This window comes from Ascaphus truei, chromosome 12 (assembly GCF_040206685.1).
Source record: "Ascaphus truei isolate aAscTru1 chromosome 12, aAscTru1.hap1, whole genome shotgun sequence".
NCBI classification, from domain to species: domain Eukaryota; kingdom Metazoa; phylum Chordata; class Amphibia; order Anura; family Ascaphidae; genus Ascaphus; species Ascaphus truei.
This window is the reverse complement of record NC_134494.1, coordinates 36,866,962-36,881,969: the sequence shown is the minus strand read 5'-3', so window position 1 is coordinate 36,881,969 and position 15,008 is coordinate 36,866,962.

Here is a 15,008-nt window from a genome sequence, read left to right as displayed (position 1 = left end):
TTGAAAGAATTAATCTCAAATGTGCTTTGGATTTAGTTTAATTAACAGGGAGTTTATATAGGGGTGTGTAGTGCCTTTATATTTTAACCCCTGATGAAGTCGGAACGTTACCGACGAAACGCGTAGGGTGTTTTTGCACTTGTCTGTTGGACTTTTCCTAGCATTTGACACTCATAGCCATGGGGGAACCGGGAAGCTGAGGAACTACATTGCTGTACTCAGTTCTGGAGGAAGAGCTGTGTGTGCTCACCGTGCGACCGGAAGTGGATGCGTGTCACCGGCCACACTAGGAAGTAGTGTTCCTGATAACAGTCTTTACCTGGCACCCAAGGAATTGTCCTATGTGTACCAAATACTTTTTATTCAGCTACACTTGTGTGAGGACTCGGGGGTCACGTCGGTCGCAGCGTGACCTCCCTTCACCTCTGTCCGCTCCCGCGGCTGTACGGCTCCCCCCTCGTCCGGCCCCCCTGCTGAGGGGACTTCCCCGTCCTCCCCGTTGGGTTGCTGCTGTCCTGCGTGGGGCTGGCGCTCGGCTGCCTGCCGTTGCTTCTGCGCGCGCATCCCCTGCTGTTACGGAACACATTCCAGCACCAGCTAATTTATTCACTGCTCTTGCAGTGAAGCCACACCTCCCTCCCAGACGCTGGTTACTAGTTAACCCTACACCTTACCACCTGGCAGCGTATTATGGAAACCAATCCTGGACTGCTCCTAGGGCTCCTCCAGGCCTGCCTCCGTTAACCATTGGTCAGCCACAGTACTTAATGCCTGTTCTGCCTCTCTCACATCGCTCGACATAGTCTCTGCTACAGACGTCTATTCTGGCTCTCCCTTTGTCTTCGTGCATTCAGGTTACGACCCGGCTTGGCGGACGTGCTTACCTGGCTCTGGATCCCGGCTCCCTCTTGACCCTGCAGCTTCTTCCATCCCTCAACCTCAGCTTGGACCTCGACCTTCCGGATCTCTCTCTTCCCGACCTTTGGCTAACGGCAACCACTTCGCTCCTTCAGTACCGGTACCGGCAAGTATTGCTACACCTATTGACACCTGGCCTGGCAACGCCAAAACACTACACTCCGGACACGCTCCTTCTGCTGCGGGTGCGTGCACTTATACGTCCCCACCTCAGTATAAGGGACGAGTCTGGTCTGCGGGCAGCACCGGCGTAACATTATGTCGAGCCCACAAGACGCAGACCAGACTGACATGGCCTCCATGATGACGGCCATGTATCAACAAGTCCAGGCCTTAACTGACCAAATGGCTCTCCTCACTCAACAGGTACAGGACGTTTCTTTTCAGGCACCACCTGGGACCGCACCGCCACTGTCGCCAGAACCGGGTACTGCCGCGACTTCCGGCCCGAAGATCCCGGCACCTAAACCGTATGCAGGGGATCCACACGCCTGTCGCGGTTTTCTCAATCAGTGCGAGATCCAGTTTGAGATGGCTCCACAGCAGTACTCCACTGTTCGCAAGAAAGTGGCATATGTGTACAGCCTGCTTACAGGGAAAGCACTGGCATAGGCCTCCCCAATTTGGGAACTCCGTCCCGATATCACCCGTGATTATGCAGCCTTTAGACGAGATTTTCGACAGGTCTTCGATACCCCCGCATGCCAAGAAACTGCCTCTAACTCTTTGCTTGAACTTTCCCAGGGACGTCGTTCCATGGCCCAGTACGCCTTGGAGTTCAGGACCATAGCAGCTGAGACACTATGGGGCCAGGAGGCTTTAGTCTCAGTCTTCTGGCGAGGCTTAACAGATTCCGTCAAGGACGAGCTCGCCTCACAACCCAGGCCAGGGCTTCTGGAGGAACTCATCTCCCAGGCCAATCGAGTGGATCAGCGCCTTCAGGTACGCCGCCTCCAACGCCAGCTTCCCCGATTTACACCCTTCCGTGCTCCTTTTCCGAGATTCTCTCCTACCACAGGGCCTGCCGTCTCCCCGCTACCCGCTTTGGAGGCTCCGGAGCGGATGCAACTTGGAGTCCAGCGTTCAAGTCGGTGGATTATGTTATGACTGCGGATCCTCCGAGCATCTGATCCGTGAATGTCCACTACGCTCGGGAAACGACCAAACCCAGTGAGTACGAAGGGGCTCTCCCTGGGTGCTAAATCTCCTTGTCCCCTTTCCAGGAAGGAACTTCCCAAGAAATTAACCATTCCCATCTCTCTCTCGGGTCCTACCTTCCGTACCTCCACTGCGGCATTTATCGATTCCGGCACGGGAGGAAATTTCATGGGCCAAGCCTTCTCTGAAAAGAACCAGATTCCACTCGTTAGGAAGAAGTCTCCCGTTGCCTTGGTCGGGATTGACGAGCGTCCGCTCACCCCGGCATATATTTCCTTGGAGACTCGCCCCATCACCCTTTCCTCTCATTCACACAAGGAGACCTTGGCCTTTGATGTAATCCACGCCCCCGGAACTCCGGTCACTCTCGGCTTACCCTGGTTACAGAAGCACAATCCGCTCATCAACTGGACATCCCAAGATCCTATTGCTTGGAGGTCGAGGTCGGAGGAGCCGTTTCCATCAGCCGTACTTCCGCTTCCACTGCTGGCCAATGCATCCAACCCTAGGGGAGGATTGCCCGCTCCGTATGCTGCTTTTCTGGATGTCTTCTGCAAAACCCAATCCGAACTACTACCTCCTCACAGATCTTACGATTGTCCTATAGACTTGGTACCTGGATACACTTTGCCCAAATCCAAATCCTACCCCCTCTCTCTTCCTGAGACGGAAGCCATGGACGAATATATCCGTGAGAACCTTAAACGGGGCTTCATTCGGCACTCCAATTTACCCGCAGGAGCTGGATTCTTCTTCGTCAAGAAAAAGGACGGTACTCTCAGACCGTGTATTGATTACCGGGGACTGAACCGCATCATGGTGAAGAACCGTTACCCACTTCCTCTCATTTCTGAATTATTCGACAGACTTCAAGGTGCTAACGTGTTCTCCAAGCTTGACCATCGCGGGGCGTATAATCTTATTCGCATCCGGGAGGGTGACGAATGGAAGATTGCATTCAACACCCGTAGCGGCCACTACGAGTATCTCGTGATGCCTTTCGGATTATGCAACGCTCCGGCGGTTTTTCAGGACTTTATCAACGACGTCTTTCGGGATGTCCTTAATCAGTTTGTAATTGTTTATTTGGATGACATCCTTATCTTTTCCAAGAATCTACAGGACCATATTATCCATACCAAGTTTGTACTCTCCCGTCTCCAAGAGAACCGTTTGTTTGCCAAGATGGAGAAATGTCTCTTTCACCAGTCTACCACCTCTTTTCTGGGATATATTATTTCCAACACAGTATTGGCCATGGATCCTAGGAAACTTAAAGCCGTAATTGATTGGCCGCAACCTAACTCCCTCAAGTCTATTCAGCGGTTCCTAGGCTTTTCCAATTATTACCGGAAGTTTATTCGTAACTTCTACACAATCATCGCCCCGATCACAGCACTAACCCAAAAAGGAGCTGATCCTTCGTTTTGGTCTCCTGAGGCAGTCATAGCTTTTGAAACACTAAAACAAGCTTTTATCTCAGCTCCCATCCTTCGACACTCGGACACCAATTTTTCTTTCACCCTAGAGGTAGACGCTTTAGACTGCGGGGCCGGCGCTGTCCTATCCCAAAAGTTTTCTCCCCAGGATAAACTTCACCCTTGCGTTTTTTTCTCGAAGAAGTTTTCCCCAGCTGAGAGGAACTATGATGTGGGCAATAGAGAACTTTTGGCTGTCATGTTGGCCCTTCAGGAATGGAGACATCTGTTGGAGGGGTCAAAAGAGCCATTCACTATTCTCACGGACCACAAAAATCTTTTATACATCGAGAATGCCCGTCGCTTAGGCCCCCGCCAAGCCCGCTGGTCGTTATTTTTCTCCAGGTTTAATTTTATTTTGTCTTACATTCCCGGCACTAAAAACGTCAAGGCGGATGCTCTCTCTAGACAATATTCTTCTGATGAGAGACCAGAGAAAACTACAGACTCTATCCTTCCCAAACAAAAAATCCTCGCGGTCGCTACATTAAAAAATCTTGAGAGGATCATCAAGTCTCAAAGCCACCTTCCTAGCGATCTTGAGATCTCGAAGGATACCTTATACGTGGAGGCCAAGTTTATTCCGGAAATTTTGGAATGGGGACATGCTTCCCGTTCGGCAGGACACCCAGGCTACAAGAAGACTTTTGGACCTCATCCGTCGTACCTTTTGGTGGCCCCATATGATCAAATCTATTTTTGAGTTTACCCGGGCCTGTCCGGTATGTGCACGCAACAAGATTCCTCACCAGAGACCCCATGGTCTTCTTTTACCCTTATCCATACCGGAACGCCCCTGGTCCCACATATCCATGGATTTTATTTGTCAAATTGCCTAGGTCGAATGGCATGAATACTATTCTAGTAGTCGTGGATCGGTTTTCCAAGATGGCACACTTTATTCCTCTCAAAGGATTACCCTCCTCACCCGCCCTAGCCGATATGTTCCCCAAAGAAATTTTCCGGATCCATGGCATACCCACGTCCATCGTATCGGATCGTGGCTCTCAATTTGTTTCCAGATTCTGGAGATCCTTCACAAGAAGACTGGGCATTGCTTCCTCCTTCTCTTCGGGTTATCACCCTCAGTCTAATGGACAGACCGAGAGTGTCAATCAATCTCTCAAGAAGTATTTAAGGTGCTTCGTCTCTGACTCCCAGGATGACTGGATGGAATTGCTTTCCTGGGCTGAGTATGCCTTTAATTCCACCAGGAATTAATCCACTGGTGAGACACCTTTCTTTATTAATTACGACTATCAACCGGCTTGCCTACCTATTTCCAAGATCTCCTCTGGAGTTCCAGCTGTGGATGAACACATCTCCCTCCTACAGGACTCTTGGGCCAGTATTCAATCTACACTTCAAAGGGCCTCCCTGTCTTCTAAACTCCAGGCTGACCGCCGTCGCCGACCTGCACCCAACTACAAACCAGGGGACAAGGTTTGGTTGTCTACTAGAAATACGTTGCCAGTGATACTATGCGTGGCTTCCGTGCACTAATGTGGTGCGTGGAGCCTGATCCTGATTGGCGCTCCGGCCTCCAGCGTTTTTAGTTCCACTGCGCATGCCTGACGTGCGACGCGCTGTCGGACTGACACTGGGATGCGGGGCATGAGTATCATTGTGGGCTCTTTTGATTACAGGATTGCCTGCTCCCTGTTCGTGGCTGCAGATGGCCAATCGCTTTACAGGTACTGGGGTATGTGGTTCAGAGCACAGCTATGTTGAATGCCGTTCTTGATTATGTGTTGGTGATTGGTTCTTATTTTTTGTGGTGCATCTTGGGTGGGGGTATATATGTATGGTCACTGTCACTTGTTGGTTGCACGGCCCTGAGGAAGATCTCCATGTGGGACCGAAACGTTGGCTTACGTGTGTCTATATTTTGAATACAGATCTTTTGTATTAACCCTGTGCAGTTTGCTGTCTCTTTTCTGATCCTTGGATTGGTTCGTATGCTGTGTGTTTCTCTATGGGACTAGCATCAGCTTTTTTGTTTCATTACAGCGTGCTGACTAGCCTCTTGTGAATGAATATATATATATATATATATATATATATATATATATATATATAAAAATTATACCAATATATATATTTTGAATTAGGATCTATATATTGCATATACTTTATAGCCTCTTTCAAATGTTATTTTCAATGATTTGCCTGCAAATAAATGCAGATGGAATTCCTTTTTCTGTCTGGCAGCGAATGTGTTAAATGTATATGTACGTATAATATATAAAGCAACTGTAAATATTACTGTATGTTCATTGGCATGTCTTAGACAGGTCTGCAACCCTATCTTTCCCCATTATCACCCAGCACACAGCGCTTCCACTGCAGCAAGGGATTCTGGGAAATGACATGCAAATGAGCACACAATATATATTATAGATATATAATATGTGTATGTGTATATATATATATATATATATATATATATATATATATATATATATATACATATATATATCATTAGGATCTGTATACTGCATATACTATATTGCCTCTTTCAAATGTTGCTCTCCCTGTTTTGCCTGCTTGCTACTTGGTATAAGGCGCAGAATGCCGGGAGATGCTGATGGCATCGGCGCTGCCCTGTTATCTCGCTGCCTCTCTCCTGTTCTTTCTTGTCTGATGGTTTAACTGACACAGCTGCCAAGACTGACACTGCCAATCAGCTTCTACTCAGCAAGGTCACTGTACTGACTTGACTGGTGATTGGCTGCTGTGCCCCAGTCTGTTATTACTGTCTGTTTTGATCGGAGGCAGGAGGTGGTCCCCAGTCAAACAGAGAAAAGGTCTTGAAGAAGGTAATTAAATCCTGTCAGAGGCAATTATCGGTTCCAGGGCCATGACTCTGGGACTGAATGCAGATCATCTGAAGCTTTATTCTTAGAGAAATCCAAGAGGGCTCCTGGCACAGATAAAACAGCAGGCTTTCTACAAACAATACACGGCTGGATTTTGACTTATGCTGTAGATTTTTCTAAATCATCAATTATTTTTAGCATCCATTTAACAGTGTTTTCTTCTGTTTTTACATTGATACGTCTCCTCAAGGCCTCAGAGTCTTCGTTTATAAGAGCAGTCTCATTGTAAACATTGTTACAGAAGCAGGCCTTTTCAAAGGCCTTCAATAATGCAATGTATCAAAAGAACGTCATGTTATTTCTATGAGATAAAATTATTTTCGCCGTTTAGCCGAAATACATGAGCGCTAATAGCTGCTGTGTACTGGGTGATTTACTGTTGGCTTCAGTTATATAACCTCTGGCTTATTAAACCCTGGTGTTCTTTCTGGTGATTCTCCGACCCCTGGTAGTTCTGTTAAAACAAATCAAGACCGAAGCCTTCCGCAAATGAAACAGGACTGGTTCATAAATGGTGTTCCCATTCATTTCACACCATTGCATGGATGGTTGTTCAAGGGGCACGAATTTATTGAAATTAAATTGGTTATGACATATCCAGTGCTACGCAGCACTAAAGGACTCTTGCACTTGCCTGGGAATATTTAAGACCCCTGACTGAAATGAATGGACCTTCAATCTTTCTGAGCAAGGGGAAGATGGCTTGATGGCAATATAGACCGATAAATCATACACACGGTGTCTGAAGCACAATGCTGTGCCAAGAGTTTCTCTAGCTGTACTGTGCACAGACATCCATTCTAACAAGGTTCCTTATTGCACTTTTTCCGTTTTTACACCAGTTTCTTAGGTACTCAGGGTAACACCATGTAACTGCTGCAGCTGGTTTAATAAATGCACAGGAAAAGACAAGCAGCATGGGTTATACGTGCAAAGTGTACAACTCCATTGCACCGAGTGACTAAGTCTAAGGGTCTATATACCGAAGACTATCTACAAAACTGGTGCAAAATTGGAACAAAAACGTGAATACCAGATTTATCAAAGAAAAGGAATTCTATTGAAAATAATGTGAGTTTTTTTTTTGCCTTTACCAATTCAGATCCTATTTTGTCTCCACTTTTGGAGCTGGGAGACTTGGATAAATAAACCCCCAAAAAAGGCCTATGTACTATAATTATATTTTACATTGTTTTTGTGCATCAAAATGTTATTGCTAAAATGTAATACAAACCTTCATAAAATGTGCATTTTATGTATGAAGAGTATTTACATATGATGCATATTGTGTTGTTTTAAATGATTTTTGGGTCATGTTGAATACATGCATACCTACATAATGAAACATCCCTGATACGTCAAATACATTTTTTGTTACAACTTCATTCTGCACGAACACTATTAAGTTATTTAGGATTTTCCCCCAAGTTGGATTTGGCAGACGGTTTTGGGACGCTTTCTACTTTTTATGGGGGACATAAACATAATGTTTTTAGCACATCCCATATGTACGCGATACACAATTCTGCTCCACAAAAGCTTTTTGCGGTGCTTGGTGTCAAAATATATGTATACTATGTAACATCAAAATAGTCTGTTGCATCACTTGAGACATGTTTAGACATAATTTCCCAGTGATATTTTAACCTTTCCCTGCCATGCAATGCAATGTGCTCAATGTGTGAGCACAGTATTAAAAACAGTCACAAGTGAGCTGCTGGCAGGAAAAATACAATTCGATCCAGACTCTACGATTAGAACGTACGACGCGCAGCCTCTGCATTCTTCAAATACTTTAACATCAAAACGTTTACAGATGCTCATTATTACTAGTTAAAGAAAATACAAGTATATACCACTGAACTCTGTAACCCAGGGGTTCCCTACTCCAGCCCTCAAGACCCTCCAACAAGTTTTCAGGATATCCGTGCCGAAGCACAGGTGGCTCAATCCATCCCTGCTTCAGTATAGGTGATGTAGGAATTATGAATTAAAGATAACATTGTAGTGGAATAATTCCCCTTTAAGGAACGGGAACCATTGGAAGTCTCTGGGACCAGAGGTTCTAGGAATGGCCAAGTATGAGTGAGGCTTATTCCAGATAAGTGACGCCCTTCTTCAATGTAGGAGAGTCGCCCCAGTGAGACTAAACTAAAGAATCGCTCAAGCTGCCATTCAGGGAGAGACCATCTCTTGTGAGTGAAAGTTAACGTGGAAATCCGTCGTTCTCTGTTTGTGTTACAGAGGGTGTGTGGTTACGGTCCAGAACTGTGCTATGTTTAACTCCGGGGACACCCGCTTCCTGAGATACTTCCCACTTTAGGTGCAATGTGTTTTCACTTCTATTATGGAGATCAAAATGGCGGCCAAATTAGCGTGTTCATCCTGCAGGCTAACAGGAAGCCGCAACGTCATCTGGGTGATGACATTGCAGCTTCCTATTGGATGATCATCTCGGTGGCCATCTTTGAATTTCCAGGAACAACTAAAACGGTACAGTAGGTAACTCGAACAAAACTGGGGGATCCCCGGAGCTAAAGATAACATGGTCAACTCCCAGGGGAAACCCCGTTTCTAATTCTGTGAAAAAATAGATATGAAAATGGGGGTGAGGGGGGGGGGGGGGGCGGTTGCTGCTTTATTAAACCGAACGAGTGAGGTTGTATTACATTAAGTGAGAAACTTTACAGACTATGGGATAGCTCTTCAGAGGTCCGGTAATTTGTGATAACGTATCATTAAGTGTTAACGGGTATCCTCAAAGCTCATTAACGATGTGTTAAGTGCCGTGTTTAAGTAACAACGGCTTGTCGTTAACGTTAGCAGACGTCTGTGCTAATGATATGCAGAAGTGGCGGGGACCACCTCCACGCATTTCCTCCGCAGTCCGTTAAAGTTAACACGGGAAATAACACATTGGTTATCGTGGCTACACCTGGCATTAGGTGCTGGAAGCTGGAAGCATCCAACACCAGATAGAAGACAATTACTGGTCCTTGTCCAGGGTTCTGAATTTGCCCACCTAGGCTCCATGCCTTAGAAATATAGGAAGCCAAAGTCAATACCCTGAACAAGTCCAAATATTTAAGCCACTGCCTGCGTATTAACCCCTTGGAAGTCACAGTGGCCATGGAGACACGCTTTGAGTGGACTAACGGAGGTTGGTTTTGCATGAAATTTCCTTTGTGGATACCCGTTAAATGGAGGAAAACACGTTAATAGGCCAAATGTAACGGAAATATGAGAATCTGCCCCCTATTTTATCTATTTAAATAACTAGATGATTTATAAAAGTTCTCCAGTTTCTTAGTACAGGAATTATTTGGAGTTTTTTTTTAGGAAGGGTTTTTAGGCCTGAGCTGTGGGATTCCTGTGTCTGTATTCACACACCACTTTCTATTTTTTTAGGAATTAACATTTTATGGTTCCATAAATAAATACAATTGTATAGCATAGAAGATCTTGGTGCAACAGATATTAAAAAAAAAAAAAAAAACATCACATTTACATTTGAATGCGAATTATACTGTGATATGGGGGCCATCATGATGTATACTTTTCATTCTATATTTGGATTGCTGAAGCAGAATTATAAACCCCATTAAACCAATTTTGTTTTTTTGTTGAAGGTGGACCCGTCAACCCGGCTTTTGCTTCCTATAATGTTACTTATTGGTACATGATGCAAAAAAACATTGATTCAGTTTAAAAAAGCCGTGATTAAACATTATTATTAATGTCGAATATTCAAACGTAAGATAAAGTAACATGAGACCGTGCCTACAGTATAGTGGCATCAATGGCGACGGCGACACGACGGGTGACGTCACTGGCTCCGTTGCTTTGTCGTCGAAGCGCACGCGGCAGCGCTTTTGTTTTCGGGCGACGTCGCATCGCCGTCGCCGGCACTATAAGCACGGCCTGAGATTTTACACACTGGATATTCAAGTTTAATATTTTTTATAAACATTGCAGGTAAAAGATGTCTTGTATAGGCGTATATGTTTATATTATATTATATTTACTAAGCAGTATCATGCCATGTGACTCTTTGGGGGCTAAAAGACACCTTGTGGTTTATTATTTAGCTGTTGGAAGGTGTCTTCTGGCGTAGCACTGCTTAGTAAACATGGGCTGTTATCTCTTGGATTGATGAAGAGCCACAATGCTCAGGGTTTTCAGCACTCAATCAGTTGCCGTTTGCATAGTCATCAAACAATTTTAAACTCCTGACCTTCTTATAGACCAACATGTCGTTAGGATTTATTTACTAAGAGAATTGTACAAAACACACATTCACTATGATAATAATATTATGAAATGGCATAATAACTGTACTGACATCTAATTAAAAACCAAAAGGTCAGCAATGTATCATTCTATGGTTCTCAGCAAATAAACCACTAGTATGGTTTATTATTATTAGTAGTAGTAATAATAGTATTGCTACTGTATTAGTATTCATTTTATTATTTGTAGTAGTAATAGTACTAGTATTATTGTAATCGTTGGTATTGTTATTGTTAATATCTGTAGTACTATTATTTTTAGTAGTAGTATTATTAGTATTGGAATGATAGATTTGTATTATTATTATTAGTAGTAGTAGTAATAGCAATGTTATTAGTATTATTATTGATTTTATTAGTAGTAGTAGAAGTAATACTATTATCATTATTATAACTATCGGTATTATTGTTAATGTGTGTATTATTAGTAGTAGTATTATTAGTATTGGTATTGTTATTTGTATTATTATTAGTAGAATAGTATTATTATTGTTGACCCCAGGACTGGAGCGCCGAAGAGGTCCCTTCTCAATTGGTCGTGTATTAATTAAAGTGCAGTAGCCATTATCAGCCATTTATGGGCGCTGAATGGATATTAATGATAGCAGCTAATTGCGGGAATACCTGTACACTGACAGGCATAGGAATCTCCGGAGTACATTCTATAGCTGGCTGGGCTGACAGTAAGGGCTGATAGGGTTTGTGCGACCTCTCTAATAGTCTATTTTACCTGAGTACATTCTTCTTTTTGGAGTGATAAGCAGCTGACTCAAATTCAAGTGTTAACTGAAATCTTCTATGAATGGTGGATGTGCGGAACATTTTAAGGAGCCCTTTTAATAATGTGAGAGGAGATCAGCTTCAATGTATCCGTGACAGCCCTCTGAAAATTTGGATCCTTTGGTCAACTGCAGTTCCAAAATCGGAGGCTGTGAGCTTTACTGAATGGAGCCTTCTGATTTATAAATCTGGGGAGGCAGAGATTCTGTTGAACAAAAGCCGTATTTATTCACATACTGCAGTGCAGGGGAGGCCAACTCCAGTCCTCAAGCGCCACCAACTAGTTAGGTTTTCAGGATGTCCCTGCTTCAGCACAGGCGGCTCAATCAGTAGTCAACTACTATCCCCGTGCTGCAGATATCCTGAAACCCTGTCCTGTTGGTGGCCCTTCAGGACTGGTATTGGCCACCCCTGCTGAAGTGCATAGATTGGTCAGCAACTGATTGTATGATGCTAAAGACGTTGAGATCTGTAACTCTGCTGCAGTCCGTATAGCCATAACTATGTTACAATGCAGTGACTGCAACGCACAACACGCCACTGTCATTCCACTTTAAAGAACATTAAGGAACAAAATAATCAGTTGTTGTGGATTGTGTGGCTTAGGCAGATGTCACGAGAACCCAGCACATTGAAAGATGCCCTCTGCGTGACCCATAATTCTCAAGCTGCACAGTTACATAACACAATACAATCCACACAAAACCAAGTGGTCGAACTCTACGATGAAGCAGAGATGGCAAACTGTAGCGTTTCCCCCCTCATCCAGATCACCGACGCCAACATCCCTCTCCCTTCATCCTTACCATTCTAAATGGCACCTCTCATCTCGCCGTCAGGGAACCAGGAAAAGTCTGATAACAGCGTTACAATACACTAAATAAACCTACAAAAAAAATCAATAAGTGTCGCAGAACATGCCGAATATATGCATATAATACACAGGCAGAAGCTTTCCTGTGCTCCCTTCTCCTTTTAATTAAACAGATGATATTCTGTGTTTCCCGGTCTAACAAAAGAATTGTATTTCATTTTAATTTGTGTAACTGTGAAGTATTCCGGATGCCCCGCATGCTCCTGGAGGCGTGTTTTTACTCCCAAAAATAAATGATGATGATATAAATTATCTTATTATATTAACAGATAGGAAGGCGCTTAAAGAACAGCAAGAAAGTTGATTGAAAAATTTGAACTTCAATTTATTAAAGTTCCTCGTTATTATTTTGTCTTGTTTGTGTCACTGATCTATTTTGGAGTGTCAAAATGAGGAGTTCAAGGATTTAATAGATTTACCTATTATAATGGGGAAGTATCAAATTATACATCTCTCCCTGTCATTTTTTGAAGCCTAACCAATCTCCCAGGTCAGCCCACCAACCTAACAGTGTTTTAAAATAAGCTTCAGTTAGGCTGCATGCTTTGTCGGGTGTTTAAAATAAGGATCCAGTTGCAGCTTTAAAGCTGCAGACCAAGCAATATCCTACATGTGTGTGTTTTTTTATTAAATAAATCAGTTCTGTATTATGATAAAATACTTGTAGTTTTTTTTAAACAACTCTGAATGACATTTTGAATGTATTATAATGTAACAAGCATTTTTTGTTTCTATAGCAACAATTTACAAAGTCACATCCCCTCCCTCTTCTGAAACAGGCTTTGGCACACCCCTTTTTGAGCCCTGTCCTCTCTCTAGCAGTGCACCGATTGTATCTAGTGACTGTCTGGTCACATGATCTTCCCCACAGAACTTTGCATCTTTGGTCCTTTTTTTGCTGCCATTTAGTGAACCCACGAGCCGAATCTTCGCTGATCGATTACATCACAGGAGAACAGATCATTCGTCAATTTAGCTAATTACTTATCATTGTGTGGATTGTATTGATGCGCATATTAAGGGGGGGGGGCTGTTGCTTTAAGATAAAGATTGCAGCATGCAGACGTTCTGCTTATTTATAGCATGCTGCCTTGTTAAACATTTTGGCGTGATGTATTATTTTCATATTTAAAAAAAAATAAACACCACATCCTATTTTAGCGTAGGAAATATTAGCTTGAGAATATAATACTTTACCTCCACCAAGCGTAGTTATGAAAATACAACCAGCGTTACCTCATGCAGTAATTACTGTCCAGTTCTGCGAGGGTTTTAAATACCAGTTCAAATACTAAGTACATATTACTGAACTAAAAGCTGCTATTAGCCCCAACACACGTGGTGTGCAGCTGTATACAGAGACACAGTGATTTCTATAGCTTTGATTACTTGCTGCAAAATGTTACAGCAAGTATCAGTAGCCTTATTGGTACTAGAGGAGTGTAGATTCATTACAGGATGCGATAGCTTTCAATAATCCAACAGTAACATGTAATTGTGTGTACAAGGCATCTAACACCTCTCAGGTTTCAATTTCATGTGCAGTAAAGTGTCCAAAACCTCTGCACACGATTACATTGTACGAAGAACTGTCTCAGTGCAACACTGACAACTGTATTCCAGTTCCCCCTCCGTGGGATGTGAGCACAGAACGTACAGGTTACACATCTTTGTTACCGGTGTGTAGTTGCAGTTATCGGAGCTTCATGTGCGGAACAGTACTGCACACTCCGGCCTGTACACTGTATAGAAAAAGGAACACTGGGATCATCTTTGAGCAATGTGCTGCCGTTTTTGCACTGGTTTAGTCGCAGCTTTTCAGCCGAAAGACATTGGGGTGTTTCCCCCACCCAATCGCAGAAAGGGGGCATTACAGGGTGTATGTTGCATATACTGATGCAGCGGCCTTTATTCGAACACTTCACACGTCATGTACATCGGAAACCCGATTTGAAACCGCGGGATGAATTCCAGCCTTCCCCGCACTAAGATGCGAGCGCGGCGAGAGCAGAAAAACAAATGTTAGTGTTCTGGCTATTAAAAACATGAAATTGACACAGTAGCACCGTACTGTACACATTACAATTCATCCATTTTATTGCAAACGAAGAAACAGAATCCATGAAATTCAAACAAAACATCTGCGATAAGCGCGGTTGCCTGGGGCGATTGGCCGCGTTCATGCTGCGTGGGGAACAGCAGAGAACTCAAAATCGGCGCCGTGATGTGTTCGAATAACGGCCGCTGCATCAGTACCTGCTGGTAACAGGAGGGCCGAGTCGTCCGCCGGTGGTAGTGGGGACACAGGAACAGGCTTCTCGGGTTCATACCCCACATATCTCCTTAGCAGTGCACCGCCTCCATCTGCCGTAGGCTCCAGGAACTGAAGGTGATCTCCCACGGTAGAACTATTACCTCTCCCCCCAGTAAAGTCACGCACCAGGCAGGAGGTATATTGCAAAACAGGAATGGTTTATTACTACAGTTACTCAGCAGTCTTCTGCCGGATACAGTCAGTCAACTCAGCTGTCACTGAAGATGGTCCCTGTACCATCACTACAGGCCAAGGGCACCTGCAGCCGTCCTAGCTCTTCCCCACCTCCGTAGCAGAGGCAGAAGTATGGTCCACACT